We start from the raw sequence: 13,086 nt of genomic DNA on the forward strand, positions 1-13,086 counted from the left end.
GTGCCATCTCTGTTGTCTTCTCAGCACCTACTGAAGCTTTTTAAGTGAGGATTTTTATCCCAGTCTGTTTCTGTTTCACATTTGAAATTGTTTTTATAGGCTTGTTTCAGGGGAAAGTAATTCATAAGTAACCTGAAATGAAAACAAATAATAATAAAGGTTATTTATGCCTTGACAGAGATTTGGATTTCGTATATGTTTCTGTTTCCATAGGATACACCTGTGCATGTATGTGACTGTATGCAGGTCCAGCCCCACCCATGACTGGAACATGGCATGCAACAGTTTTCCACCAGAGTAATGCCTTAAAAAAGTGCTTACTCGCTCTCTCTCCCCATAGTTTTTGTTTGGTAATTTTAAAAAAATATATGTGAAATAGGAACAGTTTCGTGGTCCTATTTCTTAGCAGAGATATAAAGGCAAGCAGCGGGATGAGAATCAGACCAGCCCACCTTTTGCCTCAGCAACAAATAATAACAGACACAATCTTCTTAGGTAAAAAGATAAAGAATGTTTACTCATGACCTTTCATATGTTCAGGAAACATAGGCTCTAGCTTAGATGAAAAGGAGTCCATTGGTCTTTGGTAATGATGCTCTCAGGAGAGCATCTTCCATGCTGCCTCTCCCAGAGGTAAAAAGTAGTGGGAATGGCGGATATGCAGAAGTCTGTGATATCCCAGGACAAAGGAGGAGGAAACCAGGTAACTAACCCCACCCATTAGGAAGTTACATCATGATAAACAGTTACATGGGATATTTCCCCAAATATTCCTTAAAGGGAACATGCAAGTTTGCTTATTCTAACAGTTTTTAGGGACAAATTGTCTTCCTGGCACTCTCCACAACATCCTACAGCCCAGTCCCCTTTTCCACCTTCATCACTTGAACTGGCAAGTGAGAGGAAGAGGCCTCATCAGCAATGGCAGATTGCGCTGCGTGGCAGCTTGTTGCCAACCCTCTCTGAGACAGACAACACCAGTTTGGTTTGGTTTTTAAAATGCAGGAGCTTTTATCAGCTTAAAATGTTGGGGAAATGAATTGAGATGGAAGGAGCTTAGCACTATCAAAACTGCTGTTCAGCAGAGCATCACACAGTGGAGTGATAGAACACATGTCTTCTATGCAGAGGGTGATATGCCATGTTAATCACCCTCAGAGTAGAGCCACTGAAATCACTGGACAAGTTTATTGATTTCAGTGGGTCTACTCTTGAGTGCAACTAACATTTGATATCACCCAGAAGATCCCAGGTTAACTTCATGTCATCTTCTTCAGTTAAAGGAATCACTGGATGCTTCCTGGAGAAGATCTCTCTCACTCTACACCGGGAAACCTGAAGCATCCCTGAAAGTTAGAAAATAAATACGAGATGGACTGAAGGACCAATTCATTATCACAATCAAGTGAATGCTGGAAATACAAGTTCCTTGCAGTCATTTGGGATACTGAAGCTGAAACTACAAATTAACAAAGTAGCATGAAAAGCTTTTGTCCTTCCGCTTGAAAATGTGACAGTGCTTTTTAAAATCTCACAGAGCTGTTGTCCTCTGCTGTTGGTTTTACTTTGGGCTTATTCTGTGGCTGTTTAAATTTGTTTCAGGTTTTACACTGTGTTTTATTGTTATAGTCTTGTGCCTTTTTTAAAAACCTCTAATTTGTGAACCACCCAGAAGGAGCTTTTGGGGTCATTGGAATAGAGTACAACAAACAGACAGTGTATATCCAGAGGAGGCCAGCCAGGATGCCAGCGAGAACACAAAAGCAAACCCCGGAGCACAGATGTGCAAAACGCCATGCCACCATTACTCACTCACCCCCTCTACTAGGGAATGGGAGAGAAATTTGATCCAGTTTGTAATTAAAAGGCAAGTCTATCCAATTTCCACTTTCTAAAATGATATGAGAACTGAAACATAGCCATCCTTTGAAATTCGCACTTATCCGAAGTTGGCGATGCTATTCTCCAACCAAACCATGTTTGCAAGAAAGCATATACTGCAGAAAAGTGTGCATTCAAAAATGAATATATTAGAGAAAAATAACATACAAAATGCATCACACTGGGAAAAATTGCTTGCAAAAATGCACACATTATTCAAAACTGCATACAAAAAAGTGTTCATAGGAGAAATTTGCACTAAAATGCTGGAGTATTTTCATGAGGATTCTTTCGTTTAAAAAAATTAAAATCGCAGGTGGCTGCAGAAATGTGGAGAACTGAATTTAAGACAGGAAAAATGAGAAGTGGAGAGATCCAAAATGGGCAGATCCTCCCATCCTTCCCCTCCCCAACATCTGGGATGTCAGGAGGAAACAACATTGGAACCTACCAGGAACGAGGCTTTGGAGAACTCTGAGTCTTGGTCTGTGGCTTTGGCCAACCCTTCTGCTGGGAGGAAGGTCCCTTCCTCATCCATTTCTAGATGGTTCAGGGATAGGGTTGCCAGGCTCAGGGCCTGAGAATGATTCTGTATCTTTAAGAGAAGAGGAAGTACAAGTTTTCTTGTAACACTGTAATGGGAAAAACCACAAGGTGAAATTCTCCCTTCTCCCTGCACAACTTTTAAAGATACAGAAAACCTCTTCATTGCCAGGCCCAGCCTCCAAGAGGTCTTCTGTATCTTTAAAAGTTGTGCAGGGGGAAGGGAGAATTCCACCTTGTGGTTTTTCCCATTACAGGGTTGCAAGAACACCTGCACTTGGCTGACTTTCTCTTCTCCTAAAGCTACAGGATCAGTCTCAGGCCCTAAGGCTGGCAACCCTATGCCTGAACCATCTAGAAATGGATGAGGAAGGGACAGAGAGGGGCAGAGGAAGCCCGTCCAGATCTTGGAGACTGCTCCATTTTTCCTTTGGACTTCTCCCCCCTTGCCTTCCCTCCACCCTCTGAGCCATGCCAGGCTCCCCATTCCCCGACTAGAGTGTGCCCAAAGGAGAGTGGCTAGAATCGTAAGGAGTCTGGAAACCAAACCCTATCAACAGCTGGATGAATTGGGTATGTTTAGTCTGAATCACAGAATCGTAGAGTTGGAAGGGGCCTATAAGGGCATCGAGTCCAACCCCCTGCTCAATGCGGGAATCCAAATCAAAGCATACAAATGGAGAAGAGAAAATCTGGAGGTGGACGGGATAGTGCTCTTCAGATATCTGAAGGCCACACAAAAGATGGAGCAGGCCTCTTTTTTGTTGCTCCAGAGGCCAGGACTAGAACAAACAAATGGAAATTGCAAGGAAACAGAATTCAGCTAAACATCAGGAGAAACTTCCTAACTTTGATAGCGATTTGACAATGGAACAGCCTACCTCAGAAGGTGTGTGTGTGGGGGGGTTCCTTCACTGGGAGTATTTAAGCAGAGGTTGGACAGGTACCTGTCAGAGATGCTGCAGCTTCAGGTTCCTACAGTGCCAGTCCTGCATCAGACAGGGATGGGGTGGACTAGATTACCACTAAGATCCCTTCCAGCTCTAAGTGAAGGCAGCAAATGCAGGAGAATAAAAAAAGACTGCAGGAGAAAAAATATTGTTTCTGAGTACAACTGGAGGAGAAATTTGATTCGGTTCACACTTATTTATTTATTTATTATTTGATTTATATCCTGCCCTTCCTCTCAGCAGGAGCCCAGGGCGGCACACTTAAAGGTGAGCCTACCTAATTTGCATTTTCTGAAACAGTATGGTAACTGAAACACAGCCATCCTCCAAAACTCACATTTCTCAGAATTTTGCGGTGTAGTTTCTCCAGCCAAGTAACATGCATGTGCATATAAATATATAATGAAAATAACACCAAAAAAGTATTATATTTGGGGAAATTGATTTGCAAAAATGTGTATATTAGGCACCAGGGCCGGCGCAAGGCATGCCAGTGCCCTTGGGCACCAGCCTGCCCCAGGCCCCAGCACCCACATGCATGCCCCACCTATCTACCTTCCGCGATCTACGGCAGCGTTGGCTCCCGACCTGCCACGGATCGTGGAGAGAAAGCTCCCAGACACCCCCCCTACTGCCACGCAGGCCTGTGATGCCCGCCTCCATGGCCCACCTATCTCTCTCCCTTGACGTAAATGATGGTTGCACTGTGGGCGCAAGCCTGCCATCAACCAAGAGGGTGGCCAAGGCATCCCTAAGGGCCTGATGCCTCCGCCACCATCTTGGTTGATGGCACGCATGTGTGCTACGCGCGCATCCCTGCCATCAACCAAGATGGCAGAAGGGAAATCAGCTCCTTTGGGAAACATCTGCCACCATCTTAGTTGATGGCAGGCTTGCACCCGCAGTGCAACCAGCATTTGCATCAAGGGAGAGGTAGGTGGGTCCTACGCAGCCATAGGGAGGGTGTCTGGGAGCTCCCTCTCACAATCCCCAGCAGGGGTGGGAGCCGATGCTGCCGCAGATCACAGAAGGGAGCGCTACCCACCTACCATAAGGAGGGGCCCTTCAGGGGGCACTTATAGAGTTACCAGGTCTCCGGTTTTTGGCCGGAGTCTCCAGTTTTTTGGGGGGGCCTCCAGCTCTCCAGCTAGCACCCCTTAATCTCTGGAGTCTCAACTTCAATTTTTTAAAAAATTAAGTTTCTAGGTGGTCTGGTTCCTGAGATATACACCAAAACGTCAGCCGCCGCCCCCCCGCAACTGTTTAATCTATTTAACTGATACGACGCTGAAGTTGGTTCCTAGTTCCCAGTTCCTTATTTGCTTGAAAGTTCAAAACACTAAAAAAGAAGAGTTGGCAACTACAGCAACTTCAAACCAAACTTAACATGTCTCTGAACCCCAAAATATATGTTGGGGTACCCTGTATGATATATCACTGTGATCCGGGGACTCTCCCCATCAAGAATAACAATACATTTATGCAATCAAAATCATCAGGCTTCTGATAATATCATAAATACATAATGATGTCATAAAATTATAAAAAAAGTAACTGGGGGTGCCCACCCCAAACTCTGCTCCGGGACAGGACAAATCATATACCCCAGGAAAGGGGAGGGTGTCCTCTACGAGATGCCACTGTGTCCTGCCTGGCCCAGAGCTTCTGCTGGGCGCAGGGGAAGAATGAGGGCATCTATCAGACAGAAAGGGTAGAGAATCTTCTTACTCTTACTCATTTCTCAGGCCTCTTTCTGAAGTGAAGGGTCAAATCTGTAAAGACGTTTGGAGCAGCCACATTAAAAGATAAGGGCAGGGCATTCCAGGCAGGGGGTTGCCAACCCTGCTTGGATATGGATGTCTTTGCAGAGGATCCCTACTCAAGCTTTACAAACAGCACAATCCAAACTATATCTAGGAACAGGAGAAAAAAGATGAAGGCTGGCGTGTAGAGTTGGTGTGTGCTCTTCAGCAAGACGTCAGTATAACCCTTTTATTCCCTTTGGCAATAATTTTACTTTTATTTTTTATTTTTTAAACTCATTCCGGGGATTCCAGCTTTATCTTACCGGAGTGATAGCTCCTAATCTCCTTGCCTTTTTTCTTCTGGAGGTTTGCAATCGTAAATCAACTATGCCGGCAAGACGCTTACTTCTGACTGATACTGAAGAGTCCTGGGTAAGGAAGAACATTATACTTTACCCAACCTTGAGCTAGTTAAACTCCTGCTCAAGTGATACAGACTGTGTCTTCTTCTTGGAGGTTATTTATTTATGTGTTTGGCTGGCTTTAAATAATGGTTCTAACAAGGAAAAAGCTTAAAGAACAGAAGGCTAGCCAGCCAGTACAAATCTTATCACAACAAAATTTGCAGCCTAAAATTACAACTTTCTTCCCTCCTACGTTGGAACCTTCCACCCAGGAGAAGAGACTTTCTTCAACATCTGACTCTGCCGTGGCTATGCTTTCAACCATGGATAGGTCGGTAGATTTTATTAAGAACTTTCCTACCCCGAAAGAGGATTTCTACGCTATCCCTTTAAGTGTTGAGTTAGCAGAGGCGAATTTGTTACACAACACAAGTCTTCCCACACATCCTTTTGCTTCATCTCTGATGCCTCCCCCCTTCTCTCCCCCCGCCTCCCTTGAGTCCATGGAAAATGTCGAGGACACTCTCATCTTACCATCTGCCAGCTCCTTTGCTCCATTTCTCATGGTTTTGGAGGAACTTAGTTCAATGAAGTCTTACCTCGCTGAATGTAATGACTTATTGAAAACTTTGGCACTGACAGCCAAATCACTACTGACAAGTAACTCGATCCATGAAAAGGGGACAATAATAATAATAAACAACGGGAGGAGGCGACTACAAAACAACAAAAACCTACTTCTCAACTCGACCATCGGAAGAAACGTAAAAAAGGCAAGAAAGAAATCAGGAAACCTAAGAATATCAAGAATTTTAAACTTCCTCATTATAAGAAACTAAATTTTAAACCTTTATTTGCTATTTTACAAGCACTAGCCAGTGCTCCTTCTTATTTTTCAAGCAAGCCCTCTCTCCATACAGAAATCGCAACCCATGATAGAAAATCGCCGGCTTGCTTGCAGACTTTGGCCTTCAGTGCCTCTCCTTCGAATTCTCTGTTATCAATTTCACCTACCCATCCTCTTATTCAAATCACTAAAACGTCCCCAGTTCCAGCAGTACAAAAACTAACACAGGAAGGGGCAATAGAACCCACTTATTCGAAGAATAACTGGAATTTAGTTCTAGAACAAACTAAAGTGGTTCTTCTCAACTATCCTAACTTTTTGAGAAGACGTGGCTATTATCCTAACAAAGCTCAGTTTTGTGATTACCTGAGTCCATTTCTACCAATTCAGTTTTTTCATTCTGATATAACAAACACTCTTTTTTTAGATAGTAATCAAATCTCGACAAGAGTTATTATAACTTTTAGGAATCGAGAGATAACTCAAAGATTTTATAAACTAAAGCCACACCTTGCTGCGAGGGGCCTTTTGATAACACACTGTTTTAAGAACGTGCCCCCCCATTCCCTTTGGTTAAGCACAAGCCATCTCCAAGACTATTTAAGAACAACTACACCTTTGGCCCCTCCATTCCCCCACCTCGGCTCCAATCTCCTACCTCGCATCAGCGAAGTTCTTTGGCCACCTCATGCAGTGACCCACGAGAACTAGAGGATTTACAACTGATTGAAGTTTTTACTGATCTTCCTAAAGAGGAACAATTTAAAATAATCAACAGGATAGACCGACTGAAAGCCGACTTACAGTCTACTCGTAGTCTTACCAGAATCAATCACTAGAGGTATGCCAACCTCCCATTCAGAATCGGATGCAGTCGCGCAGGGGGCAGCTATACCATCTCCTCCAATTTGGACGGACAGACGACTACTGGCACCTGAGGAGCTGGGCTCTTCTCCCCAGACTACCCAGTTACCCCATTTGATACCTTGCCTGGGAAAATTGCCCACTTCCAATGTCAGTGTCTTTCTACCGGAACTCGACCAGATTCACCCTTTAAATGTTTCAGGGAACTGATATTCTAATGTTTCAACTGCCCACTCTCAGCCCCGATCTGGGGCATTTATGTCCAATGCACCCTCTGTATCACCAATTTCAACTATTTTATTTTAGAACATCGCCGGCTGGAATAACAAGGTGGCGGACAAAGAGTTTTTTTCTTTCTTACAACTATTTGATATTTTATGTCTTCAAGAGACTTGGCTAGTAGAGGAAAATAGTTTATGGGTAGATGGATTTAAAACCTGGTCCAAGCCAGCAAGACGCCTGGCCCTGAGAGGCCGTGGCCGTGGTGGCCTGGCAATTCTGAAATCCTCCAAGATAGATGTTTCAGTATCAGAGGTATCATGCCCAGTTCCGGATTCATGCCAAGCTCTGTGTATAACACCTAACGTTGCATTCCCGGCATTTATATGTATAAACGTCTATTTCCCGCCCTATAACACCTCGCAAAGGGTTCAAATTTGGCAAGAATTTGATGATTTTATTGATTTGCTGTATTGAGAGCATCCCTCATGCTTATTGATCGCAGGAGGAGATTTTAATGCCAGGCTGGGCTCAAACTACCCGGAGGCTCTTGACGCTCTGGATTTTTTCCCCCTAGAATCGGGTCTCTTACCCCATTCGTCACGGGACAAGCTAATTAATAAAAATGGGCGCACCCTGTTTAGGACCCTTATAAAGTCTCAACTTTTATGTTTGAATGGCTCAAGGTTTGATATCTCTAAGGGCTATTACACCTTTATTTCTAAAAGAGGAGCCAGTGTAGTAGACTACATCCTGGTTTCCCCACAGTGGACAGACCATTTAAAAGAGTTTTGTATTGGCGACAGACCGGACAGCGATCACCTGCCCTTGACATTAACTATTTCATCTTCATTCATACATTCGAACCAACCCAAGTCGATGCCGATCCTAGATGCCACTTATGGTCTTAGATGTGTAAGATGGTCTTTAACGACAATGGAAGCGGTGAGGCAACTTTTAATATCTCCGAAATGGATGAAGCTGCATCAAAAAGCTCTCTCTTCCTCGTGTGATATCCTGCCTATATATGATCAGATTATTTCCCTTCTACAACCGCTAGTTGCCACATCTAAACCTCCTTCTACCAGTGTTCACCCAGGCTTTAAGCCTTGGTACGATAAGATCTGCATGACAAAAAAAAAGCAATTGCGTTATCAAATACGATTTACTAGGCTCCATTACTCAGAAGTAGCCATCTTACAACTTCAAAGACTTAAGAAGGAATATAACAACCTCTTGAAAGAGAAAAAAATCAATGTATATAGCCACAAACTGGCGATGTTTGGGTACAGCGGTCCTTCAGGGTAAAGATGAGGAGTTTTGGCATTTGGTCCACGGCAGATTGTCCCACAAATCGCCTATAATGGTTCCCCCGATCCTTCCTGAAACGTGGGTTACATACTTCCATGCTATTTTCGGAGAGTTAGCTCCTCAACACCATCTCTCACTAGTCCCACCTGCTGAACTCCCTCCTTGGCCTCCTGTCTCCTGTGCAGAAATCAGCAGATTAATTTCATCATTACGCACAGGAAAAGCCCCCGGTGAGGACATGATCCCTCCAGATTTATACCAAATGGACCCTGTATGGTGGAGCCCCATCTTGGCAGCGTTGTTCACAAAAATTAATGACATGGGGAGCATTCCCCAGGGTTGGCGAATAAGCATAGTCGTGCCGATATTAAAAAAAGGTGATCCTTCAATTTCTACCAACTATAGGCCAATTAGCCTATTAGATGTGGCTGCCAAGATATACTTAGTACACAAACTTCTTGACTGGGAAAAGGATCAATCTATTATAGCCGAAGTACAGGCCGGATTCAGAGAAGGGAAAAGCACGTTGGACCAAGTGTTTATCCTAAAACATTTCATCAAGAAAGTTAAAATGAAATCAATCCAATCCTTATATCTGGCCTTTATTGACTTCGCGGCTGCTTTCGACTCCATCAACAGAACTTTACTGTGGAAGAAACTGGAAAAAGCAGGTATCGATAAAAGACTACTGTGGCTATTACAAATATTGCACCATGATACTTATGTAAGAATCCGATTAGGCCTCAATGGACTTCTTTCCCAAAAAGTTCCAACAAAAAGAGGAGTGAAACAAGGGTGCATCCTGGCTCCATTTTTATTTAATTTTTTTATTAATGATATTGTTGAAGTAATGGCCTCCCCTTCCTTTTTTCCCCCCTTGATCAAGGGAAAAAAAGTTTCGTCCCTTCTTTATGCTGATGATCTAGTTCTGCTGTCACTGAATAAGGTCGGCCTAAGACGTATGCTACTGTGTCTTCAGGAATATAGTGACAATCAACGCCTCCAAATTAATTATTCCAAATCAAAAATTATGGTTTGTGGGAAGAGCAGTAGATCCCTATCCTCCTGGTCCCTAAAAGGCCAGTGTATTGAACAAGTAAAATCTTTTAAGTATTTGGGTATCCATATTAACAATAACTTGTCTTGGTCCCTCCATCTGGAGCATATTAAGTTACAAGCAAACAGAGCTTTAGGCCAGATGAAGAATTTTTTTTACTCTTGGGGTGGCCAATTAGTAAGGCCCCTGATTAAGCTGTATGTTGCAAAAATCCTCCCTTCAATTATATATGGAGCAGAAATTTGGGGGCTTTCCTCCCGTTCCTCCCTCGAGTCTTTACAAAACTCCCTTCTTAGGCAAATTTTAGGACTACCTAAAGGAACTCCTTCTGCCCACCTTAGAGCAGAACTAAATCTTCCCTCCATGGCAGCTAGGATGGATCTCGTGTTTATACGCTATTGGAAGAAGCTATTATTAGCCCACCAAGAAGCTCTACCAAAGCTGTGTTGGGAAGACCAACTGGAGAAGGGGGGTTGGGCCACTAAATTTCATGACTTAGCATCTATTTACGATCTATCTGGCAACTTGCTTAAGAGTCTTAGCCCATTTGAACTGCGTAATAGAATATACAACTACAACGCACAACATAGAGCGACTATTGCTACGTCGCATTTTTTCTACTTGGTACACTTTTATTAAAGTCAATAATGCATGGCCTTCATATCTAGATTTGACGTCTGCTCCCTTACGAAGAGCATATACTGAACTAAGGTTTCAGACTATGCCTTCAATCATCTTACAGGGTAGATACTGTGGCGTTCCCTATGCTGACTGCCTATGTATCAAGGGCTGTAAGGCCCTTGAAGATTTAGTACATTATATGCTTCACTGTCCTTTATATCATGCTCCAAGAGCAAGATTTATAATTCCCCTTTTACTAAAAAGCAATATGGTAACTGAGACTCAGACAGTGATCACATTACTATCAACCCCCCAGGCCCACACAATAGTATCAGTGGCAAACTTTGCCCTTGCCGCAAAGAAGCTTAGAGTTAATTTTGTCAAGAAATTTCCCGATAATTAGCTGTTAGGTTTAATACTACTTCTTATGGATTTAACTTGTATTGTTAATTCATTATGTATGTACTTTGTATATTATGTATTATATTTTTAAGCTATTGTAACAGCCTATGGCTATACACAATTTAATAAATCAACACATCAACACAACTATATCTACTCAGAAGTAAGTCCTGTTGAGATCTATGGGGGCTTAGTCCCTTAGTATGTGTGTTTAGAATTGCAGCCTTCAGGGGCATCCATCTTTACTCCCGAATGCTCCCATCTAACATCTCCACAACACTAGGCTCCTTTCTTCCTACAGTGACCTTCTGGTGACTGGCCTGGCCTGAAGGCACTTAAACCCTTCTTGCCGAAAGCAAGTAGGCTAGATTAAATGTTCCCTACCCAGGCTCCATCTTTTAGCTGAGATGTCTAGCTTAATTTCCAATCAGGTATTTTTTTTAATTGTACGCTCCAAGCAACTGTGATTGATGCTTAATGTATCATGCTTAATGACATCACTTGGGCCCGCCCCATGACATCACTCGGGCCCGCCCCTAAAACCTCAGGTTTTGGGATGCTTCTGACCTGGCAACCCTAGGCCCTTAGGACCCTCGGCCAGGGCCCGATTTGGCCCCCCCTCTGGCACCGGCCCTGTTAGGCGCAATTGCATGCAAGCATATGTGTAGTAGGAGAAATTCACTGATGAATTTTCATGAGAGCTTGTTTTGTTAAAAAAAAATAAAACCACAAATCGTTGTGGAAATATGGAGAACCAAACTTAAGACTAGAAAAATGAGGAAATGGAACTGACAGATTCGCTCATCCCCGATTCCAAGGACCTCCACTGATGCTACCTGTCGGCCTTTGTCTGGGAGAATTTGGCTGGCATCCCAGGTGTCCATCTCAGTGAGCTCAGCCCAGGCAGGGCAAATTCAGAAGAGTGAGTGGCTGACGGAAGCAGGCTCTGTGGGGCTGAGAGAATGCAGCTGGCAGGCCAGGCCTGTTCCAGGGAATGCCTCTGCCAGGGAAAGGAGGCGATGCAGGAGCAAGAGGGCTCCTGCTCCAGCACTAACTGGGCCGCGTTTGTTTCCTTCACCCAGGGGACAGGAACGCGGGTGGAACAGCCGGCTGCGTGCCTGGACCTCCAAGAGGCAATTCCCAGCACAGCTCAGAGGAAAGGAGGAATTTGCAAGCTCCCATTTCTGCACACATCCCACAGCAGGCCCACGAGCCAGAGCAAGCAGCAGCAGCCCCGCTCGTTGGCCTGCAGCTGCTTCCGCAAACTGGCAAGCACTGCAGCTGGGAATGTGCTTCCAGATCCCCCTTTGCCACAGAGAACACTGCTTGGCATTTTCATTGCCCATCCATTGCCAAAGTGGGAATCTGTGCAGCTTCAGAGCTGGCGATGATTTGTTAGGCCATTCAACGGTAGCAAGTCCTTGGCTTCGCCTCGGCACGCCTTATGAAAGCTGGTGTGTCAGTAAGGCGGCTGAGAGCCAGAGCTAGCATGACCCGAGCTGGAATCTTGCCTCTGTCACTGTCACAGAGCTCAGAGGCAGTAGCAGCTGTCAGCTCCATGTCAGTGGGGCAGTGGAATCCGCTCCGGGTTTTAGTCCAAACTTTCAAGTTCTGACTAAAACCTGGAGTGGCTTCCTTTGCCCCACTGACGTATAGCCACCACCTGCCAATGCTCAGCTGTGACCAAGACACAGGGGGTGAAAGGTAGGGCTGTGCATGCCCCTCTCCAGTTCAGGGCCCATTTTGGCACTTCAGAGTGGCATCCATCCAAACCAGGATGATCTGGGGCTGACCCGAACCAGATGTAGGCCCTAAACCAAAAGGGGGGGGCATGCACATTTTAAAACCCTAATTGCATAGCAGCATTGCTTACCTGACTTCCCAACTGTGCGTCGCTGGCAGTTAGCAAGAGGAGGAGGCAACAGGGAGGTGGGTGCAGGCGCTGTGTCAGGAGCATAGGACTGGAGGCAGGTAAGCAACGATGCCTCAGTGGCCGCTCCTGTGGAGGAAATCCACATAGGCATCTCTCTGGCCGTTTGCGGGGGTGTCCCCTTGCATGGCTTCATGGCTGTTAACTTATTATTTGCTTACTTATTTTCTTCTCAAAGCAGCTTATAACTTATGCAATCAAAACAAAAAATTGAAAATGCAGTTTTTTTGCGGGGGGTCAGCTTGCCACATTTGCTTGCAAGCATCCTCCTGGGGGCCACATACCAATGGTGGAAGGGAGAGGCAACAGCAG

The sequence above is a fragment of the Rhineura floridana genome, chromosome 1 (assembly GCF_030035675.1).
Source record: "Rhineura floridana isolate rRhiFlo1 chromosome 1, rRhiFlo1.hap2, whole genome shotgun sequence".
Lineage (NCBI taxonomy): Eukaryota > Metazoa > Chordata > Lepidosauria > Squamata > Rhineuridae > Rhineura > Rhineura floridana.